Source organism: Heterocephalus glaber, unplaced genomic scaffold, assembly GCF_053883595.1.
Source record: "Heterocephalus glaber isolate CG9 unplaced genomic scaffold, H.glaber_assembly_v1.0 deba00001454, whole genome shotgun sequence".
NCBI classification, from domain to species: domain Eukaryota; kingdom Metazoa; phylum Chordata; class Mammalia; order Rodentia; family Bathyergidae; genus Heterocephalus; species Heterocephalus glaber.
In genome coordinates, this window is record NW_028258303.1 from 18,333,637 (window position 1) to 18,357,105 (window position 23,469).

The following is a 23,469-nucleotide window of genomic DNA, read 5'->3' on the forward strand; positions in this document are numbered from 1 at the left end:
GACAGAAACACTAAATTTGCTGGAAGATAAGTTAGGTAGAACTCTTCAAGATATTGGTATAGGAAAAGACTTTATGAATAAAACCTCAGTAGCACAGGAACTTGCACAAACAATCAACAACTGGAATCTTATCTTATTAAAAAGCTTCTGCACTGCAAGAGAAACCACCAACAGAGCTAAGAGACAACCTACAATGTGGGAAAAAATTTTCAGCAACTGAACTTTAGAAAAAGGACTACTATTTAGAATATATAAAGAATTGAAAAAAATCAGACACCCCCCCCCAAATTCAAAGACTCAATTCAAAAATGGGCATCTGAAATGAACAGACATTTCTCAGAACAAGAAGTAAAAGCAGCAAATAAATATATGAAAAAATGTTCAACATCATTGGTCATTCGAGAGATGCAGATGAAAACAACACTGAGATTCCACCTCGCCCCAGAAAGAATGGCTGCTATTAAGAAATCAACCAATAACAACTGCTGGCGGGGCTGTGGGGAAAGAGGAACAATGCTTCACTGCTGGTGGGAGTGTAGACTGGTACAACCACTGTGGAAATCAGTATGGAGATACCTCAAAGAACTAGGACTGGAAGTCCCATTTGACCCAGCTATTCCCTGCTGGGTATCTTTCCCAAAGAATTAAAAGAATCATACCACTTTGGTAATATTTCATGTTTACAGTAAAAATAAGCTCAGTAAACTTGGCTACATTGCAGTGCTCTTTTGTTAATAAATAGGGGAGCTGAAAGTGACTGGGTAAAGAAATCATGAGCTATAGTAAAATTATTTTTAAATTAAAATTACCAGTGATATATGTGCAGTTAATAATATTACATAATAATATTATGTGCTGCTAATAATATTACCAGTGATATATGTGCAGCTATGTTCATAGCAGCACAGTTTGTAATAGCTAAAACTTGGAAACAGCCCAAATGCCCATCAACTGGAGACTGGATAAAGAAAACATGGTTTTTTAATAAAATGGAGTACTACTCAGCCATAAAAAGTGAGAAATTAGAGACATTTATAGCTAAATGGATGCACATTGAGGCCATCCTCTTAAGTGAAATAAATAGGACACACATGTGTAAATACCAAATAGTTTCTCTAGTGTGAGAAACTGAAAGTGTAAATAAGGACTAAAAGGGATAATAGATAATGTGAAATAGGAAGGAAAGGGGCAAAGGGGAAGAGGAAGTGGGAGGGGTAGGGGAAAGGAAAGAAGGGAATGTAATTAATATGAGAAAATGGAAAAATAGGAACAAAATCTTTGTAAATAGGGAGGAATGGAGGGGTTGAAGGGAGGGCTGGGCAAGGGTGAAAAATAAGAACCAAGAGAGATTATGTAAAGGTGCAAATTTTCAATGATGAATGTCATTATATTGTATACCTAAAATGTACCAATAAAATTAATAAAAAATAGATAAAAAATAAATCAAAATTTAAAAATTCTAAGGCACACAAAGAAAAAATATGCTTTATTTAAAGGAAAAAGATAAATCTCTAAAAACTGTTTTAAATAAGATCAAAAGAAGAATAACATATAAAACAATGGAAATCAAATGATAAATTCAGAAAATATTTGAAATACATATGATAGCCATAGGAAACTTTTCAATTTTTTATTAGTACATGTTTGCAGTACATCGTGGTTACATTCATTGTAGGGCCTTGGTCATGCCTGTAACACACCATAAATCCTATTACTTCTTCTTTTCCTCCACTCCCTTCCCTGCCCTCTATCTCTAGATCCCCTTCCCATTTGCAAAAGACCTATCTCCCTGATTCCTATTCTCCATCATTTATTTTGCACTTTAAATTATTTATGCTTTGGATGTCTTACATAAGAGAAACCATGTGATATTTAAGCTTGTCTGATTTCTTTAACTTAACATTATGGTCTCAAGGTGCACCTATTTTCCAACATATTTAACAAAATTAAAAAGCAGATTTCAGGAGCCAGGAGTGTAAGTCAGTGGTAAATCACTTGTCTGGCATGCACAAGACCCTGGGTTCAATTCTTAGCCCTGAAAAAAGGGCAAATTTCATAAACATGTGTATGTATTCATTAATGTTAAATATATAAACACATAAAAAGAAAGCATAGCTATAAGGTTGACTATTAGCAGTGGTTATTTTTATGAAATGATAAAAATAGAGAGGACTTGACCATTGCTGGAATCTCTACATGCTGGGGAGGGGCAGAGACAGAGGAAGCATCATGATTAGGCATGAAGTCCCCTGGGCAATGGGAGATGGAGTGCAGTGATGAGAAGACACCTAGTAAATGGGACCTGTTTCCTGAGAGGGTTTGTTTCCTGTGAGGTAAGGTCCAAGAGCTGCTCCCCACATGACAGCAGTGACACAGCATGACGGGAGAGGTGTCAGTGTGGTACAAGGTTCCCACAGCCTCAGAATGGCCTGTGGAGCATCAGAAAATAGTTTTTCCCCCATCAGAGCCACAAAACTGGCTGAGAAAAAACTACAGCACCCATGAGGGCCTTGGCATGTCAAGTGGAGGGTATGAGCTGATGGCCAGAGCAGGCAGAAAACAGCAGCAGATGCCACCTTACAAAGATGGAGATCATGATTCAGAACACACACACACACACACACACACACACACACACACACACACACACACACAGATCCCACCCTGTGGTGAAATAAGGGACCACAGAAATCCTGAGTTGATCTTAGGAAACTTGGTAGGGACCAGAGGACACCACACTCATCAAATAGAATACAGTATACAGGAAGGGAACAATATGCAACTGGAGGAGAGAATTAAAGGTTTGGGATGGCTGCTGAAAGCTGAGCAGGGAGAAGAGAAAGGGCACAAAAGAAAGATAAAGTTGTACTCATCTTCGCTGTAGGCCTGAATATGTGGATTGTGCAAAATGAACCCAACACACCTGTTTCGTACGGTTGTTTTAATATAAGGTGACACTAAGATAGGCAAGGCCCCACACACACCTCTACAAAGATGAGATGTTTGCTTAATATATAATTTTAATTAACTTTAATAATTTTAATTTAAAAATAATTTTACTATAGCTCATGATTTCTTTACCCAGTCACTTTCAGCTCCCCTATTTATTAACAAAAGGGCGCTGCAATGTAGCCAAGTTTACTGAGCTTATTTTTATTGTAAACATGAAATATTACCAAAGCATCACCTCAGAATTAACATATTTTCCCACACAAAAGTAATGTGAGCAAGTGCTTGTAATTCAGTCACCTTACCTATTACACAGACAGTACTTCTGAACTGATAAGATACTGATTCAAGATTTCCTCTGTATAACAGGATACATGATTTAAAGTGACATTTTTTTCAGGAACTACAGTCTAGTTTTGCCGTTGCCTTGTTAAACCCAATTTAACTGCACTGAGTAAACTGAATTGATGACCTGTCTTTAACTCCCGCCAGCACAGACTCTTTCCTTTAAGGAAATAGCATTGGAAGCAAGAAATTAATTCTTATTTATGTATTTATCACAATCAGGGCTGCAACAGCATATCTACCACATGCTAGTATGTATTTTGCATAATTACTTCATTTAAACTTGACAACTGTTTCCATTATACAGATAAAGAAACTGAGTCTGAGAAAAGTTGAGCTGCAGAAAAGGCACAGAGCAAATGCCAATGCCCTAAATTGATTTCAAAGGTCGTGCTCTTTCCACTGTGCCACAATACCTTACTGTTGAAAATACATAAACTACCTTGGGTTTGGGTTTCTGAAAAATCTTGTCCAGATATCCAAGGTGTAACAAAGGCCATTCTCCACTGCCGCCCTTCTCCTCTCCTCCCCTCTGTCCCGCACACCTTTTCTCTGCCATCCCGCCTTCCCCTCATTCCCAAGCTCACGGTCCTCCAAGGTCTTACAGAACCTGTTTCCCCTGCCTTCCTTCGGTCCTTCCTTTCCTCCCCACTGAGGGCCCATCCTCGGGGGACGCCGACTCCGCTGCTCTCCCAGGGAGAATCAGCAGGCTCCCGAGCCCCTGCCCCATCCACCTGCCCCTCAGAGCACGCACAGCCGAGCACGCATACGACCGCGAGAGTGGGGAACAGCGATGGGCCAGGAGCTGCTCAGTTTCTGAACACCCAGGTGCCCAAGGCTCTGCACATAATAAAGTTGAGCCAATGCTTGAATGAGTGAATTAATTTTATTTTACTCCATCGTGTGCGTTTTACGTGTCCTACATCGTGAACGAATCACGAACAGGTAACCCCTGTGAAGGAAAAGCGCTCTTAAATAATTTTAAGGATCCGGTTCACAGGACCAGCTTTGCCCACAAGTAGCCCCGCCCCCTGCTGCCAATCAACCGCTCCTCGCGCCTGCGCAGGAGCCGCCTTGGCCAGGACCCCCCCGCCCCGAGGCTGAGGCGGGCGGTTAGAACCGGTAGGATCCTTTCCTTCGCTAGTCTGCCTGCTATGCCGATCACCTACAGCTGCATAGCTAATGGCCGAGCGGTCCTAGCTGAGCTGGCCTTGACCGGTGGCTCCTATCAGGTACCTGCGGGTCCGCGCCTGCGCCGGTGAGGGTGCGTTCTTTGAGCCTGGCACCTGCCCAGAGTTTCCCTCGGGAGAAGGCGCCGCTGGGCTGCCGGAACCGGCTCTGGAGGCACAGCCCTTGCCCCGCGAGAGGCCCCGCCCTATCTCGGGAGAGGACCCGACCCGCAAGAAGTCGTGACTCCCAGGCAGAAGTTACATGTGCGCCCCCAGGGCTTAGGTCTGGTACTGCATGCACCCCATTTGAGGGTGATTTGTACCCGCGTCCAACTCCGTGCACCTTAAGATTCTCTTCGCAGAGTAATGACCTGCAGTTCAGCACACATTTAGTGAACAAGTCCTATTCGCAGAATCCCAAAGAATGTGAAGGATCCAGCAATGAAGATAGGCCTGACCTTGTCCCTGGAACTCCTTATCCCCTTATGTCCATACAGTTGTTCTAGAGTGTAAAGTGTATCAGTGCAGGTGGGCTGTGAATGTTCTGTGGCACTTGGGAAGAGGAGGGCTCCCTGCCGGCTACAGTGGAGGTGATTAGACCACAAATTAGGGTGCCTGGCTTATAAGAATTAGTCTCAGCCCGGCAGGTGAATAAGAACTGTGCAGAGAGAATCGCGTGGTGTGTTTGGGAATCCCCAAGAACTCAAGGTGGCTAGAGCACAGGGTCACAGTGTGTAGGGCCTGGAGATGAGGCCAGAAAAGTGGGCAGGGGAAATTAATATTTGCCAGTCCCTTCATGCTGTGTTCCTTGGGGTTCTAACTGCAGTCCTCTTTGAACTTAACACACTCATTCATAGCCATGACATCTTTCCTATAGTTACTGCCTAATCCACTTACAAAGGTAGCTCTCTCCAGAGTTGGAATGTCTAATGGAAAAAGTTCAAACATATGTCCAGAAATAAATTCTTTCTGAACAGATTCTCTCTTGCATGTTTCAGATCTTGTTGAGTAGCTCTGCCAAGTCATTCAGGCTGGAACCTGAGAGTCATACTCAGTTTTTCTTTCTTCTTCACCTTCACATCTCTCCATTTATTCATTACCCAGTTCTGTCAATTCTATGTCCTGGGAGTACCTTGAATCCATCCTTTTTCTGAACCATGGCCCCACTTGGGGGCAGTATAACCTCTTCTATGCTTTGAGACCTCAGCTCTCCTGGAAGCTTTCTCCATGACCAGGCTAATTGGAACCCTTCTACTAAACTACTTAGCAGGCTGAATTGGAAACTTTTACTTATTTGTCTCTGCCATTGAACTTAAAGAGAGGGACTATCTTCATCTCTGCCTTCCCAGCCTACAATGCTTAATAATGGGCAAACCTTTAGTAAGGATGGAGAATTGAAGTTGAAGACTCAGAAGCAACACTGTGAAGCACACTGGAAGTGAAGAAGTTGGAAGGAGTAGGGCAGTCCACAAGTAAAAGAGATTAAAGGTGTGGAATGTCTGCTGTGCAGAAAGTCAACTGAGGAAGAGAAAAAGGATGGCAAGGAAATTTAAGGAACAGTTCAGGTTGGAAGGAAAAAGAGAGCTCTGTACCACAGCTTCACTCTGCCTAGGGCCATCATAAAAATTTTATATGGATTTGAAGAACATTAGTACCCAAGATGATTAACACAGTGGCCAGTCACCCCTGTTACAGGGTCCTGGAGCTGGACAGGATCCTACAGGTCATCTGTCTAAAGCAAGATATTAGGGCGTGGCAAATTGGATGTGCAAGCAATCGTGTCCGGGACACATGCATAGAACAGCTTCTGAGCCCTGCACCTGACATCAATCAGAGAATCAGGTTTTTGATAGGATGGCCTAGATCTACTGTCAGTACTGAGGAATAATAGATGACAGCCACTGTAAGACTTTTCACCAGCCTGCTTTGCACTCTGCAGGGCATACTTCCTTTCCTACTTTAACTGGTCTGTGCTCACTCTGAAGAGTACTTCTTTTCCCTTCTGTTCTTACCTTTAATAAATGTAAAATCTCTATGTATTTTCCTTTCCTTGTCCAATTCTTTGAATAGGATAACAGTGTGGAAGGGACCCCTTAAAATGCCCACCATCTTTATCCTCCCCACAAGGGAACAAGCCAGACAAGTCACTGGGTCTGCAGGACGTAAATTCCAAAAACACCACTAGACCTGGCGATTTAACTCATGGTTCCAGCGCCTGCCTTGCAAGCGCAAAGTCCCGAGTTCGATCCCTGGTACCAAAAAACAAAAAGAAAAACAACTAGAGCCCACTTTGTCCTGTATTTTACTGTCCCATGTTGTGATCTGTTCTGTTTCAACAATATCTTATTTATATTCTCTGAAAGAGACACTTAAGAGAAGCTAGGGTCTGGATATATTCCCATACTAATAGTAGAGTCACAAAAAATCTTATGTATCTCAACTTTTTCACGCTTCTTAGAAAATATTTTCCTAGAAAATCACATCTTAACTTTGTAGGCAATACCAAGAGTTTCATGTTTTACTTTCTACCATTGCTAAACTTTACCCTTTCATAAAAGTTTCTATTTTAAGTGTCATTTCATGAAAATAGAAACGTTAATTAGAAGTGTGACTGTTCAAGGCTTCTTAATTTTCAGATTTCATGCTTATAAAGTAAATCAATAGGATTACATATAATACACTATATTTAAGGTTTTTCTGGATACTTTAGTCTCTTGCAAATTTTCTTCAAAGAATAACAGTTCTGGGCTGGAGATTTAGCTCAGTGGTTTCACCACCTGCTGCGCAAGCACAAGGACCCGAGTGCGATCCCTGGTACCAAAAAAAAAAATAGTTCCCCCCAAATTCATATGAATATTTTATTACTTCTCTCTCACCATACATCATGAATCACACCCATTAGTTCTCCTAGGAAAAAAGTTTTTAATAAACTAATTAAAACTAGTAAATTGGGCCGGGGATTTAGCTCAGTGGTTCCACCGCCTGCCTCACAAGCGCAAGGATCCGAGTTCAATCCCCGATACCAATAAAACTGATAAATTTAGGAAAAAATAAAAGACACTATAGTTTTCTACAGAGTAAATGTTGCTTGTTTATTTTTAGGAAGCAGCTGCAAAAGTGCTTAATCTAGTGCTTCTTAAGCCAAACCAAAGACCACAGTGCAAATGGGAAGGTATGTTCTAATACAAGTCAACTTTTTAACAGTTACCAGCTAATAATTCCAATGTTAAAAAAAAAAAAAAAAACCTAGTTGCCCATACTCTTGATTGAGTTCACGGAAAGGAGAACTTCTATATGTAAAAGTGTAAACTAATGAATGGGAATGATAAACACCTCATTCAAGATAGCTGTCCTCTTTCTGCAAAGGGAAGGGAGAAGAATGAAACTAAGGAAGGAGATGTAGGGGATATTAATTGTATCTCTAACACTGTAACTAGGTGGAGAGTCTAAAAGTATTCTGTTATCTTTTCTCCATATTTTTCATATACCCAAACATTTCTTTAATAAAAAAGAAACTTCTACTTTAAAAATATCTTTAATAACACCAAGAATAATAGCCACCACTCCTAAGTTTTAGTTGGGATATCGTTGCTATGGTCTAAATCCTCCTGAAAACACTTGCTAGTAAGAAACAGGTGAGGGAAAAGAGAGCTTCTGTTATTTTTAGGCCCTTCTTTTTTTTAAGAGTAAATTTGTTTTAACTTTTTTGACTAAAGTAAAACACAGTTACAAAAACCACATCAAAGCTGGTGCAGTGGCTCATGCCTGCAGTCCCAACAACTAGGGAAGGTGAGGCAAGAGGATCACATGAGCCTAGGAGTTCCAGGCCAGCCTGGGCAACTTAGTGAAACATTTCAAAACAAAAACAAGAAAAAAAACATCAAACAAAGGTATAGCTTTGTGAAATACTACAGAGGACTACCAACAGCAACTACCACCCTACTGAGGGAAAAAAACAGAACCCTGCCTGTCACTCCCAAACTCGCCATCATGTGTTCTGTGCCATTCATTGCTTTCTCCCCCAAAATCAAAATCAACCATGGTCTCTGCTACTGTGGCAATTCCTGCCCTGTTTTTTCATTGCCCCAGCACCCAAACATGCACCTCAGATAATAGCTCAGTCTTGCCCATTTTTTTATTTAATATCTTTCTCATTTTTTAATCTTTAATTTGATCTCTTTCTGTGTCTCTCTCACTGTCTCTCTCTTTCTGTCTGTGTCTCTGTCTGTGTCTTTCTCCCTCTCTCTGTACTGAGGATTGAACCCAGGGCCTTCACACTGAGCTACATCCCTCAGCCCCCCTCCTGCCTTTTTTCACATAGGGTGTCAACAAGTTGCCCAGGGTGGGCTTAACCTTGCAACTTCCTGCTTCATTATCCCACAATGCTGAGACTAAGTCGCTTCAAATATACACACTCCACCTCCATCTATTTCCTTTTCTTATAGTTTACTGTTAAGCAACACATAGAGTTTCCCACAGTCTACAAGTAGGTTTGCTGATTGCATACTCAAAATGCAGCTCAGCATGTTCCATGCAGCTGGGTCCTTTGGCAAAACTGTGTTTTTCCATCAGATGCTACTTACCTATGGTCTTGCATTTCCTTCTGAGATAGTAGCATCCATCCATACTGATTGTTAGGCCCTCGGACTGTTAATTTATTGAGGATTGCAAATGATGATAATTTAGTTTTGTCTTTGGTGAAATAATTAGCTGAAATGATTTCCAAACCAGATACTTTCCTCATTTGCTATTTTCTTACCTATACTGTACATTCAGATTTGAGCCTTTCTTGAACACCCTTTCCCTGAACTCCAGACTCATATTCCAACTGCTTGTTCCCTGTCACTGCTTGGGCATCTAAAGAGTACCTCAAACTATGTCCAAAGCAAAGCCTCCTCTTGCAGTCTTCCACACATCCTCTTTTCAGTTCCTTGGGCTGAAAACCTTTGTCATCCTTGACTTTTGTCTTCTTTACATCCAAACCCAATCCATCAGCAAATCCTGTTGCCTTTCCCTTCTAAATAGTAACCAAACCACCATCATCCCCTGCCTAGATTACTCAATTAAAAATTATTTTTCTCATTTTGTTTTTTATTTTGAATGATTATGCTTTCAAAAAAGATGGACTTAATAACATTTTTATTTATATAAAATATTATAAATTTCCAAAATCAAACTTACAAAACAAAGTTCCTCCAAGATGTCTAATTTTCATTCCTTTTCTCTCCACATTGCTCTCTCACACACTAACTATATAGGTAATAATTTTGAACAAGTTTTTAGTTTCTAATTTTCTTTTTTTCTACAAGAAACACTTTCTAGGGCTGAGGATTTAGCTCAGTGGTTTCACTGCCTGCCGCTCCAGTGCAAATGCAAGGACCTGAGTTCAATCCCCAGTACCAAAAAAAAAGAAACACTTTCTATAAAAATACATTATAGAATACATATATACATCCATATTTCCTGTTTAGCAACATATGAGATAAATAAAGGTAGTATATAATACACTCCTTTCTCCACCTTGCTTCTGTCAGTTAACAATGTATCCTAAATATCAGATGTTCACATTTCTATCATTAAAAATAGTTTCTAGCTGGGCCTGTAATCTTAACACTGAGGAGGCTGAGGCAGAAGGATCAGCACAAGTTCAAGGCCAGCCTGGGGACAGAGACTTCTGGGAAGATGGTGGAGTTGTGAACAGTAGAGAAACAGCTTCTCCAAGATTTGGTTTCTGGATGTTGGAATATAGCAATGTGAGGATAAGAAGGAGGGAAGTGGGTCCCTGGAGCCCAGCAAGGATCTGAAGTGTGAATTGAAGCCCATGAGGAGAAAAAAGAGAGAGACTTCAATGAAGAAGGAGGCAGCAAGTAGCACTTTCTCCCTGAGCCCAGACTCACTGTGTGGGAGGGACAGCTCAAACCTGAAGACACATTTTAACCACTGGCAATCCCAGAGGCCTCCATGGAGAAAAACATCAGTGGAAAACAGAGCGGGGAATGCAGCAGACTGCAGTGGCTAGTGAGCTATTCAGGTTCAGATGTCCCCCAGGAGAGGGCAGTTGACTAGTAGCTGTCTTGGAGAGGGGTCAGCTGAGCTCGGAACTCAGAGCAGCTGCAGGCTGGCTCCATCTAGCAGCTTCCAGTGTGAGGGTGAAGCGGAACTGAGTTCAAGTCAGCAAGAGGTAAAGAAGTCAAGTTCAAGCCAGTGGGAGGCACACAAAGTGTGGTAGGCTGAACAAATCTGTTTCCAGCCTCACAGCTAGAAACCAACTTGAACTTCAGTGGAACTAATGGTATGGGATTGTAGGGATTATCCAGTATTCCACCATAAATCTACAGCTGGCTTGCTAGGATTAATCAGCATGAAACTGGGCTCTGTCTGCCCACTCTGTCTATCAGTGACAGCAGAGACACACCTGAAGTGGATATTTTTTTCTTTTCTTTTCTTTTGTGGGTTTTTGTTTTGTTTTTTCTTGATTGTTTGTTCTTGTTTTTTATATGAGTGTGAACATTGTTTCTAGGGTTTTTTTGTTCTGCTCTCTTATTTCTTCCTTCTCTCTTTCCCTCCTGTCTTCTTCACCAGTTTCCCTAAGTTCTCATAATCTTCCTTTGTCCTGCAGCCTTGCTTCTGATCTCTTGTTTCTTCCCCCCAACCTATTTTAAATTCTCTCCCAAGGGTAAAATCACCATATTGAGGGCATATTTACTGTATATAATTTTTCTGGTTCATTTTAGATTTTATAGATTTTGTTACATAACCACAAATATAGTTCATACAGTTAAAGATGTCAAATTAATAATTACTACAGTTTGTCATTTTCTATGCTGTTTGATGCTATTGATATTGCTGATTATACTTCTTTAGCCAAGAGGACATAATTGTTCTAATCAATTGTTCTTCCTGGAATGCCAAGACTGAGATTGCCTATGGGTCATAAACAATACTAGAGGCCAGTGTCAAAGAACCAGTGGTTAGGCCAAATAGGCAGCAACTTCTCATCCTCAATAAACTGAAGAGGTAGGATCTTGCAACAGACTCAAAACTCAAAAGTCATCTCTAAGAACTAGTCATTTCCTAAAGGTTCTAAATACTAGCAATAAAACTACCTGTCATAAGCAATTTACAAGCATCAACCCAGGAATTAAACTAAAAAAAATAGAAAATGAGAAGACAACCAAATGCAACCCCAGACATCCAGCTCACCAAAGGCAAACCTAGGGGGCAATGAGGTGGAACCATTCAAAACCCACCCATCTGGACTCTCTGAAATGCTAACAGTGGAAATAACAAAGCAGATGAATGAGGCTCTAGAAAAAAAATCTAATCAGAAATAATTTCTCAGATAACTACAGTGATGATGACCATAATGAAAGACATGGTTAGTGCCTCTAGAGCAGTAACAGATTTTTAAAAAATTAAAAAATTTAAAAAAGAGCTTAGGCAGGGGATTTAGCTCAGTGTTTCTGGCACCTGCCTTGAAAGCACAAGGTCCTGAATTCAATCCTCGGTACCAAAAAAAAAAAAAAAAGAGCTTAGGATAATGATGGAAACCCTGAACACCCAACAAAGAAAAGAAATGGAATCCATGAAACAGATTCAGATATCCAGGAGACTTAAAATTCCAGTGTAAGTATATGCAGCAGAATCAACTAATGTGAGAAAAGAATGTTATCTAGAAGACAGGATTGAAGTTAGCAATCATGAAAAGAAAGATTTCTTAAAAATAGTAATGGACCATGAAAAACCAATCTAACAGCTGCTAGATGATCCAAAGAAGAATAACATAAGATTGATCAGAATCAATGAAAAAGCAGGAGATAACACAAATGACATTAAAAAAACCTTATTCACAAAAGTAATAGGAGAAAACTTCCCAAGCAGAGCAAAAGAATTTGACACAAATAAGTGAGGCATACAGAACTCCAATTAACCATGAGAAGAAAATCTACAGCAAGGTATACAATAGTCAAGATTCCAGGAAGTCAACATAAAACAGAATATTAAAAGCTGTTAGGGAAAAGAAATAAATCACCTATAAAGGAAAGCCCATCAGAATCACAGCAGACTTCTCAGCACAAACCTTCAAGTCAAAGAGAGCCTGAAGTGAAGTATTTCAAGCTGTAAAAGAAAATAACCTCCAATCTAGATTGATGTACCCTACAAAACTATCTTTCCAAATTGATGGAGAAGTAAGATACTTCCATGAAAACACCTAAAGAATTTCATGACTACCAAACCAGTACTCAAAAATGTTTTGATGGACATTCTAGAAAGAGATAGCAAGAACTACAACTCCATGAACCCCAAGAGAATGAATCCACCAGGCAAGGAAAGCAATTAAATAGAGGGGAAATAAAGGGAACCAACAACAGGAAAATAACATGACAAGAATATGTCAAACATATCAATTATAACCATCAATGTAAATGGTCTCAATCAAAAGGCCAGCCTGGGCTACCTAGTGAATTCAAGCCCAGACTGAACAACAGTCTCAAAAAAATAGCTTCTGAATGTTACTAATAACATACTAAGCATAAATTTAAAATATTTATCTTTTTCATTTCCAGTATCAACTTATCTTAATCAGATGTAACTTTGAGGTAGATGGTAGGATCAGCAATTCTTTGTCCAGCAGCTTTCCAAATTTATAAATAAAAATATTTCCCAAATGAATATTATGTGTATCAGTCAATATCACCATTAAAATGTGTTTGGCGTATTGTATTCAAGATACGATATGAAGATTTATTTGAAATGGCACATACTTTACATTTTCTACCTCTAGGATTATCTTTTGTATCTGTTTCTGAGATTCTTCATTCTTATACATATCCAGTTGAACATTTGACCAGGTATAGTAACGGTTCAGGAAGACTAGATTAATGTGAGGGACTGGTAAGTAAAGGATGGAGGCCCTTCTGAAAAGCAGAAAAGATCCAGCAGTTGGAGTGGCCAGGAAAAGCACACTTTAGCTTACTAGGAGGAGTTTAGTTCCCCTCTCTCCAGCTCATCAAGTTCTTCAGAATATTTGGTATTGACAACTTACAACTTTTAAATTCTCATCTATCAAAATACAAAGCCAAGAAATGCCAAAATTAAGTCTACCTAAAAATATAAGGATAGTAAAAGTCAGTGAACATAGCATTTTCTATTTAGTTAAAGTCTTGATTCAGTCTTGGAATTTGATTTTTGTCCAAATTCTTTCAAACAAATATGCTGGGCATGGTGGCACACACCTATAATCTCAGCACTCAAAAGGCTGAGGCAGGAGAATCCCTACAAATTTTAGCTCAGCCTAGAATACATAAAGGAACTCTGTCTCAAGAAACCAAAAGAACAAGTTGGGCATTGTGCCAAATACCTGTAATCTCAGCACTTGGGAGGCTGAGGCAGGAGGATCACTGTGAGTTCGAGGCCAGCCTGAACTACATAGAGAGACCTTGTCTCAAAAAAAAAAAAAAAGAAAGAAAGAAAAAAAAATAAATATATTTATGGTTCCAAAGTTTTATATATATATATAGTATTTTGTTTATTTTTATTGATGCAATTTTAAATATATATTCAAATTGTATATATTTTTTATTTAACATAATTTAATTTGTTAAATAGATAAAAGCTCTAATTATTCTGATTATAGTTGTTTATAGTTTTTATACCAATAATGACAGCTCAAAAATTAAATCAAATTCTCAATGTGAATACTTAATTTCTTCAATATTTGTAAATACTAAATGCATTCTTTTCAAAGCTATGTCTACCACACTCTCCTTATTGATGGACTCACTTATGTGCTACAGAAAATGCCTTGGATATGGTGACACCATCTGCATTTCTTAGAGAAGTGACTTTTTATACGACTGTAAGGTCTTGCTATGGCAGTTATGAGGTCGCTGGTGTCTAGCTCACTGGTAACAGTGTCACTAACCCAAAGCAGGTTATATATGCAGAGCCAGTAATGGCCTTCGGAGGTTTAATTTCACCCCTCACTCATCTCCTCCTTCCACACATTCCCTGACTCTAAGCAAGGTCTGCAAAGACCATCCACTCAGATGCACTAGAAGCTTTCCTTATATTTATTTTGTTTTTAAAATTAAGAAACAAATTAAGCTACCCTAATAGTCAATATACTTTTTCAATAGTACATGTCTTAATTTGCAAGTAATTCTATATAAGAGGTGATAAGTAGGGCTGGGGATTTAGCTCAGTGGTTTTGCCGCCTGCTACGCAAGCGCAAAGACCCTAGTTCAATCCCCGGTACAAAAAAAAAAGAGGTGATAAGTAACAAAAAATTTTTGAAACCAATATTCTAAAGACACTTCTGTTGGAGTATATAAATCAGTTATAAGAGGAAAATAAAAAGGCAAAGCAAAACAAATTATATCTAGGGAAAGTTTTAACTGAGAATTGCCAGCAAATATAAACTATGGTAAATAGAGCACTTATGTGTATGTACTTATGTAGATGAAGGAAATCTGACAAATTTCTCTAGGGTAATTAACCTCAACAGATACCACCTGTTTTTTCTAGTGCCCCAAGTTTGGTCTCCATCCAGCAGAAAGAGACCCCAGGAAAGGCAGTCTAGAGACAGACAAGAGCTAAACCATTATTCTGGTGATTTCTGTGTTGGTTTCTTATATTTAAAAGTAAATGACACTACTCTTCTGTTTTACTTGGAAATATATAATTCAGGATAAATATTTTGATAAAGATATTAATGGAAAACCCATACTCTAGTCACTAATAATTAACTCTGCCATCAAATTCAAATGCATTTTCTCTTCAGTGTACTGACTTTCATGACACATCTCCAATTGTACCCAAGATGATCAAGCCTAAATATTGTAATTCATCCTTCAGTTACACCTAGATAATTTCTGGAGTCCAGAAATTTCTGGAGTCCCGATGCTAAGCAACCACTTAACTGAATATACTCTGATTTGTTTTTGCTCTGCCCATTACAACAAAACATCCTAACTTTATCACCTTTCCAGATGAAACAAAATTGCTAACCGCATATTTACCACTGCTTCTAAGAAATACAACATTAAGTACAAACAGTTCAGAATTCTGTTCCGAGATTTTGAAATGTCCTATAACTAGGGTTTGATAGAAAGTCGTGACATTTAGTTAGCATTGTTGTGTTACTGTTGGGTGGATTTTGAAGCTAGGGGCAACAACACTATTTAGAAAAGGTTATGGGCCACAGGGAACACCTGCTTCTCTCCTCTGGTCCTTGACTCTGCCAAGTAAAGGCAGTGCTCACAGTTATACCAAGAGTTTCTGTCCTGCACAGCAGCAGAAAGAATCAGTTTGGAGCAGTTTTCATAAATACTGCATCTTACTGTAGAAAGGATGCCCTGTCACCAAAAGGCCAGGAATGTTGCAATTTCTTTTATGTTTAAGTTTTTGCCAGACTTTACTTCAAATGAATGCAGGCTCTATAATTCCTCCATTGAAATTATCTATACAGGTTACGTATTTCCATTCATTTCTCCAGGTTAGTGATACTTTTACAAGAAATCCTTTGATGTCACAAGAGCATTTTTTTCCTTCAAATCCAGTTGCTGCAGACTTTCAACAAGTATTAGGACAATATATGGTATGTACCTCAAATTGTAGTCCTAAATATTATCAGTGTTGTGGTCACTTCAGCGACATATGTACTAAAATTAGAACGACCAAGAAGAAAAAAATATATTATCAGGGTTACAGCTGATGAACCCATTGAGAGTTAAGAGCTGTAAAAGGAATGGGCTCTATCTCTATATAAAGATATAGAATGATGCTCAAGACATATTTCTAAAGAAAGAGAAAGTATGTATGGTATACTTCTGTTTATTTACCATTCTTAAATGCAGCCATTTAAGAAAGGGAATAAATACAAATATACTATGTGTCTGCTTGTGTATTGTTTAAAAATAAAACACTTACATGATTAGCTCTGGGGGATGGTGAGAGAAAGAAATTGCAAATTTGACTGTGGAACCCTGTAAAGGCTTTGTATGGTTATAAAATACTATTAAATTAAAAATTTTAAAGTTCTCCCTACTACATGAAATAGGAGATCACTAAAGGACAAATACTCTACAAGTCCACTTTGACTACCTAGAGTACATAGAAAGTAGAACAGTGGTTGGGGAGATGGAGAGAGAGGGAATGGCAGTTAATGCTTGCTATGCACAGAGGTTTGGTTTGGGAAGATGAAGACGTTCTACAGATCGATGGTGGTGAGAGTTGCGTAGCAATGTAAATGTACTAGTACACTGAACTACACACTTTAAAATTGTTCAGTTGAGCTGGGTATGGTACTGCATGCCTATAATCCCCATACTCAGGAGGCTGAGGCAGGAGGATTGCTGCACATTCAAGGCCAGCCTGAACTACATATTGAGACCCTGTCTCCAAAAAAATTATGAAATTGATAAACTTTATGTATACATATGTATTTATCATTACAAAAATTTTTAATTTTAAAGTAATCCCTAAAACTCAAAAGCAAAATGAAAACAAAAACAAAAAATAAGAACCTAACTGTATAAGTTAACTCAAAAAGACTGTACACATTTGTTTCAAGTGATACTGTAACACAATAATTTGAATGTATTTCCCAGTGAGATTATACCCTAATAAGAAAAAAGTAATAAAAATAAAACTTAAAGCATCTATTTTGAAGTTACATTGTTGGTATTAATACTGCTATTACTATTCTGAAATTAGTTTATGTAAATATAGTTACATATTTGAATAATTTAAGAATAAAGATTCTCAGCAAGAACAGTTACAAATGTAAAAATCAAAGAAGTCAAGTAAAACCTTTTAATCCCAAATGTCTATCCACTGAAAAAGCCTAAAACCCAACCCAACTGTAGTGAGTAACCTAAGTCTAGATCATAGTGACTAAATATCATCTTCTATTCAAAGAAATGAGTCCAGATATGAGGCAGAAAATATGTAAGCCAGAAATGCTTTGTCACATCTTAAACAAGGAAGCTATCAGTCAGTGAGCTCGGGTAAGAGGCGCCAACCGGAAGAGGCTGACCTGGCCAGTCATGGAACAATCCAAGCAGCAGAAGTAATGCTGAGTGTAATCCCAGATGCTCAAGAGGCCAAGGCAGGAGGATTTCAGGTTTGAGGCCGGCCTGGGCTACTTAGCAAGACCCTGCATCAAAACTCCCAGTTCTCAGGAGGCTGAGGTAGGAGGATCACCATGAGTTCAAGGCCAGCCTGGGCTACATGGTGAGTTCAGGGCCAGCCTGAACTACAAAGGGAGACCCTACCTAAAAAAAAAGAAAACAAAAAAAAAATTTAGAAGCACTTGGGATGTATTCAGTGCTCCCTGGGTTCAAGTCCTCAACACACACACACACACACACACACACACACACACACACACAAAACCTCAGTGTAGTGGGTTGTAATATATCAAGTGTATTAAAATCCATGAATTCCTACACACTAATGAAGGGGGAAATAACCCTCATCATTCAAAGATACTACTGACTGACCCCATTACTCTGTGCCTTAGGAACCCCATAGTTAAGGGCGTAAAGTTGTGTTGTTTTATCAAAATATTTCAGCCGGTAAATGATACAATAATAAAATATTGCCATTTTTAATCCCTAATGAAATAATGGACCTAGACAATCATCACCTATAACTGATTAAAGCTGAGGTGAAACACTGAGGAGGAGCTTCATAATGGGTGAAACAGGCTCAAAACACCTAAAGCCACTGATTTTTTTCTAACCTCAAATTAAAAGGCAGTCAGTAAATGTATGGAACACAGATCTGAAATATTCTTACCCGCAAACATCAAACCTGAATCTCATCAACCCTTTGGCTCTAACTTCAGTTAGAGGAAATAGAGAGATCAGTGACCACAATTAAATGATAATGAAATAATGTAATCAGCAAATGCCAAAATAGGAAAGTCTATGACTAATTGCAAGCAGGGAAAAAAAGATTAAAAGAGATCTAAAAGACATTATCAGGCCAAGGATTTAGCTCAGTGGTTTCGCTGCCTGCTGCCCAAGCACAAGGACCCAAGTTCAATCCCTGGTACCAAAACAAATAAATAAAAGACATATCAATCAAATGCAATATGTCATTTTTGTTAATTATTTTGTTTTGTTTTGTTTGGTATTAGGAATTGAACTCCAGGGCCTTTACACTGAGCTGCATCCTCAGCCCTTTTTTTAATTTTTTATGTAAGACAGGGTCTCACTAAGTTGCTAAGTTGCCCAGACTGGGCTCAAACTTTTGATTCTCCTGCCTCAGCCTCCCAAGAGTGCTGGATTACAGGCGTACACCAGCACACCTGGCTGCAGTGACTTGTTCTAGATAAATTTAGGTACAAACTGTATTTTGTATGATATTAAGAACCTTTTTGAGAGATGATAATGCTGTGGGTTTTTCTTTTTAATGTGGCCATGTCTTTTAGAGATACAAAGCTAAGCATTTACAGATTACAATGCTAGAATCTGGTGTTTGCTTAGGGAAGGGGAAGTGGGATAGATGACACATGATTGATTGGTCATGTGCAGATAATTGCTGAGACCACCAACGGGTACCTGAGGGTTCCATCCACTCTTGTATGTCTGAACTCCTCCCATAATAAAAACATCGAGCAGACCAGGTAACCCCTGCGCCTGTCTCTCAGCTCTGTGACAGAATCCAGGCTTGGCTGCGTTTTGTCTGAGGGCCTCTCCCACAACGCCATCCTTGTGTCCTCCAAGCTGTGTCCTCGAGGAAGCTCCGGAGAGGAGGCATCTCCCAGCCCCCAGGGGGGTCAGAGTCACGCTGTTCGAGTTCGCAAGGTCAGAACCTGGAGACCAGTGCCTGTTCCTTTGCATGAGGGCTTCCTCACTGTGAGTGCTTGATTCTTCGAGAACAGCAGAGGACTCACTCTCACTCCAGTCTACTGGGTTTCAAACCGTGAATCATAATCATAGCATCAGTTGATTAGAAGCAAGACATACTCAAGATTAGGGGATTAGACAAGGATGTGATTCACTGGAGATCATGATGGCATGTCTCTACCACAGAGCCTGACAAAATAAATAAGGATAAACCAGGCATGGTGACACATGCCTGTAATCCCAGCATTTGGAAGGCTGAGGCAGGAGGATCACTGCGAGTTCAAGCCAGCCTGGGCTACATAGTGAGTTCAAGGGCAATCTGCACTACATAGTGAAACCTTGTCTCAAAACAAAACAAAACAAAACAAAACAAAAAAAAGGTGTATAAACGTACCAACTGTCATTGAATGGACCACTAGTACTTTATCTTGACAAAAGTTACATGATTCTCTTAGGTTTAAAAGATTAACCCTTAAAAAAGAAAAAGAAAATAAAAATTAAAATCAAATATTAATTCTTCATCCAGATATCATAACATTTGCAGAGACTACAGAGTCTGACAAAAAAATGTATACACACTTCAGGAAAAGAAAAATAGTATATTTTTTCTTTTTTTTTTCTTTTTTTTTTTTTTGCAGTACCAGGGATAGAACTCAGGACCTTGTGCTTGCAAGGCAGGTAACAGCACCACTGAGCTAAATTCCTGGCCCAATAACATATTTTTTCAACGGACAGTGTTACCCTCATATGGAGGATCCTAGAGGATGTTGTACATCACAGAAAACCCACTACACTGCTGGCCCTAAGAGAGGAAACTGAAAATGCATGTGCAGCAATCTCAACGACCAAGGTTACCCAAGCAGCAATTCAACATACTAATAAATGTCTGGAAGCTACTATCCACCATTTTGAGCACCTCTTATAATTGTAGAGGACAAAGGTAACTTGTATGAATCTCATGATGTCTCGATAAATTTAGTATTAAAATATTTATACAAGTTTTCCTTTTCCTGAAGTGGGTATACATGTTTTTGGTGAACTCTATTTCCAAATAAAGTCACATTCACAGGCACACAGAGTTGGGACTTCAATATATCTTTGTGGGGGTCAGGATTCAACACAAAACTCTCCCTTTTTTAAATCTAAGTGGTGAACTCTTTGAAGAATATCGATCCTAAATTTCATGGCCCAGTAAGTAGCAAGGTCAGAGGTCTATTGAAGGTGGATTAGATCACTTTGCTAGAGCAGGAGTTTTAATATCATTCTCTGTTGCTCACTAATCATGTGAGATAATTCAAACTATATTAAGGAAATATGAGTATCTCTTTACAACATAAATCACACCCCCTAAGTGAGCACCCTTCACAATTCCGTATGTAATCTCCAGAATTATTGTGGGGGGAGGAGTGTTTGTATTTGTAATGTATATCTAACATAAATTTATACATACTTTTTAAATAGAGAAAACTGGGATTGTTCATACAGTGGGTAAAGTCTTCAAGTATGGCACTTCTTGAATATAAATCTTTTCTTCTTGTCCCTTTTTTTTTTTTTTTTTTTTAATGGCAGTGCTGGGGATTGAACTCAGGGCCTCACACATGTTAGGCAAGCACTCTACCACTCAGCTACAACCTAGCCATGAGTGTGAATCTCTGTTCTGCCTCTATCTGTGCAACCTTGGGCAAATTATTAATTTCTCTCAATTTCAGTTTATTTGGAAGATAAAAGATGACAAAAGTGGGCCAGGGATTTAGCTCAGTGGTTCTGCCGCCTGCCTTGCAAGCGCAAGGACCCAAGTTCGATCCCTGGTACGAAAAAAAAAAAAAGATGACAAGAGTGGTACTTTATGCAGCAATTTATGCAGCAATGAGTTATTATGTGTAAAGAACCTTTTAAAAGTGCCCAGGAGTCCTGAGTTCAATCACCAGTACCAAAAACAAACAAACCAAAAATAAACAAATAAAAGTGCCCAGGATATACTGTTTGATAAAGTATATTATTCTGTAGCTTATTTTTTAATGTAAGAATATATCATAGAGATCTTTTTTGTTAGTATGTGTGCATTACCAATTTTGATCCACTGTATAGTGCCATAATTTAGGGCCGGGGATTTAGCTCAGTGGTTCCAGTGCCTGCCACACAAGTGCAAGGTCCTGAGTTTGATCCCCGGTACCAAAAAAAAAAAAAAAAAAGTGCCATAATTTATTTTATCATTCCCTTATGGATTGACATTGAAATTATATATCATCTTTCATTATTAAAATTGCACAATCAGCATATTTGTATGCCTACACATATGCAAATATATTCTCTCTGTCTCTCTCTCTCTCTCTCTCTCTCACACACACACACACACACACACACACACACAGTTCTTTGTACATGGCACATGTAAGCCAGGCATGGTGGCACACACATAAAATCCCAGCATTCTGGGAGACTGAGGAAAGTTTGAGCCCAGCTTGGGCAATTTAGTAACTTATGAAGAACCTGTCACAAAATAATAAATAAAAGAAAAAGAGGTAGTAATGCAGCTCGCTGTGAGGGCCCTGGATTCAAGCCCGTTAGAAAAACCTAAAAAATAAGGTACCTGTGTGGCAACAAAAGAGTAGCTGGGAAACGTATATTTTCTGCTCAGCTTTACTGTGGACCTAAAACTACTTTAAAAAATAAAGTCTGGGACCAGGGATTTAGCTCAGTGGTTTCGCCACCTGCTGCGCAAGCGCAAGGAGCCGAGTTTGATCCCTGGTACCAAAAAAATAAATAAATAAATAAAGTCTGTTTTCCAAAATAAATAATTTAATTTAATTTTTTTAAACTACTGCTAAAAAAAATAAAAATAAATAAAAACTCCTACTGCTGATTGAATTCCCACCTTTTTTTATGTAAGATTGAGATGGACAATTTGAGTTTTAGTTGATTCTTTATTCATGTGAGTTGATAACTTTTGTCTAATTTGTACAATATAGTACAATAAATTTCATTTATAAAAAATAAAAGTTGTATGTGAAATAGGAAGAAAAGGGGCAAAGGGGAAGGAAGTGGGAGGGCTAGGGGAAAGGATAGAAGGGAATGGGATTAATAAGAGAAAATGGAAAAATAGGAACAAAATCTTTGTAAATAGGGAGGAATGGAGGGGTTGAAGGGAGGGCTGGGCAAGGGTGAAAAATAAGAACCAAGAGAGACCATGTAAAGGTGCAAATTTCCAATGATGAATGTCATTATATTGTGTACCCAAAATGTACCAATGATTAGAATGAATAATCAATAACGCAAAATAGGAAGAAAAGGTCCAAAGGGGTAGGGGTAGTGGGAGGGGCAGAGGAAAGGAAAGAAGGGAAAGGAAAAATGCTGAGAAATGGAAAAAATGGAAATAAAGTCTTTGTAAATAGGGAAGGGTGGAGGTGGTGAAGGGAAGGCTAGGAATGGAGAAAAAATAAGAACCAAGATGCATCATGTAAAGGTACAATTCCCAATGAGAAATGTAATTGTGTTGTATACCTAAAATGTACCAATAAAAGAATTTAACAAAAATAAATAAATAAAAGTTGTGTTATATTTCACTTTTGTGTAGATAAAATACAATAACAACCAAGATACCAGCATGATTTCCACAAGGAGTCAAGTGATTGATATAAAAAATGATATGATACAAAATGTTGATATAATTTTGGAAAAAGAAGCAAGATTAAATATTTTCCTTGATGGAACAGATGATCCCCCAACAACTGTAAGTAATCTGTGTTTGTGTTGTTGTCTAAACAGTGCTTCTAATCATAAGACTATGGCCTTGAGACAAACTGCAAAAAGCAAAAATGTAGTAGGCTACAGTGAGATAATCCTATGTCATCAATCTGTGTTTTTATCAAAAAATATTTGAAATACACCTAAAATATTAAAAGATAACTATAAAACACTCCAAAAACAGCTCACTACACTTGGGAGGTAGTTATTTCCATAACAGAATAAGACCTTACATTAAGAAACAGACTTTTCAACAAATAAATTACAAGGGTAAAAAAGAAAGGGAAAATTTATAAACAAATGTACTTAGACGATACATCAACTGGAGTATGTGGCCCTTCTTTGGATTTTGTGTCAAACTCTAAATTGGCAATGTACAACTTTGTGAAACAATTAGATATTTG

The 23,469-nt window shown here is 38.6% G+C and overlaps 1 pseudogene across 1 annotated transcript; it reads left to right on the plus strand.

The window, feature by feature from the left end:
- Positions 1-4,389: 4,389 nt before the first annotated feature.
- On the plus strand, positions 4,390-23,216 carry LOC147827163 (uncharacterized; annotated as a pseudogene). The gene is made up of 5 exons (XR_015452910.1): positions 4,390-4,526; positions 7,566-7,635; positions 14,212-14,304; positions 15,961-16,062; positions 22,896-23,216. The product of XR_015452910.1 is annotated as an uncharacterized LOC147827163 (transcript).
- The last annotated feature ends 253 nt before the right edge of the window (positions 23,217-23,469 follow it).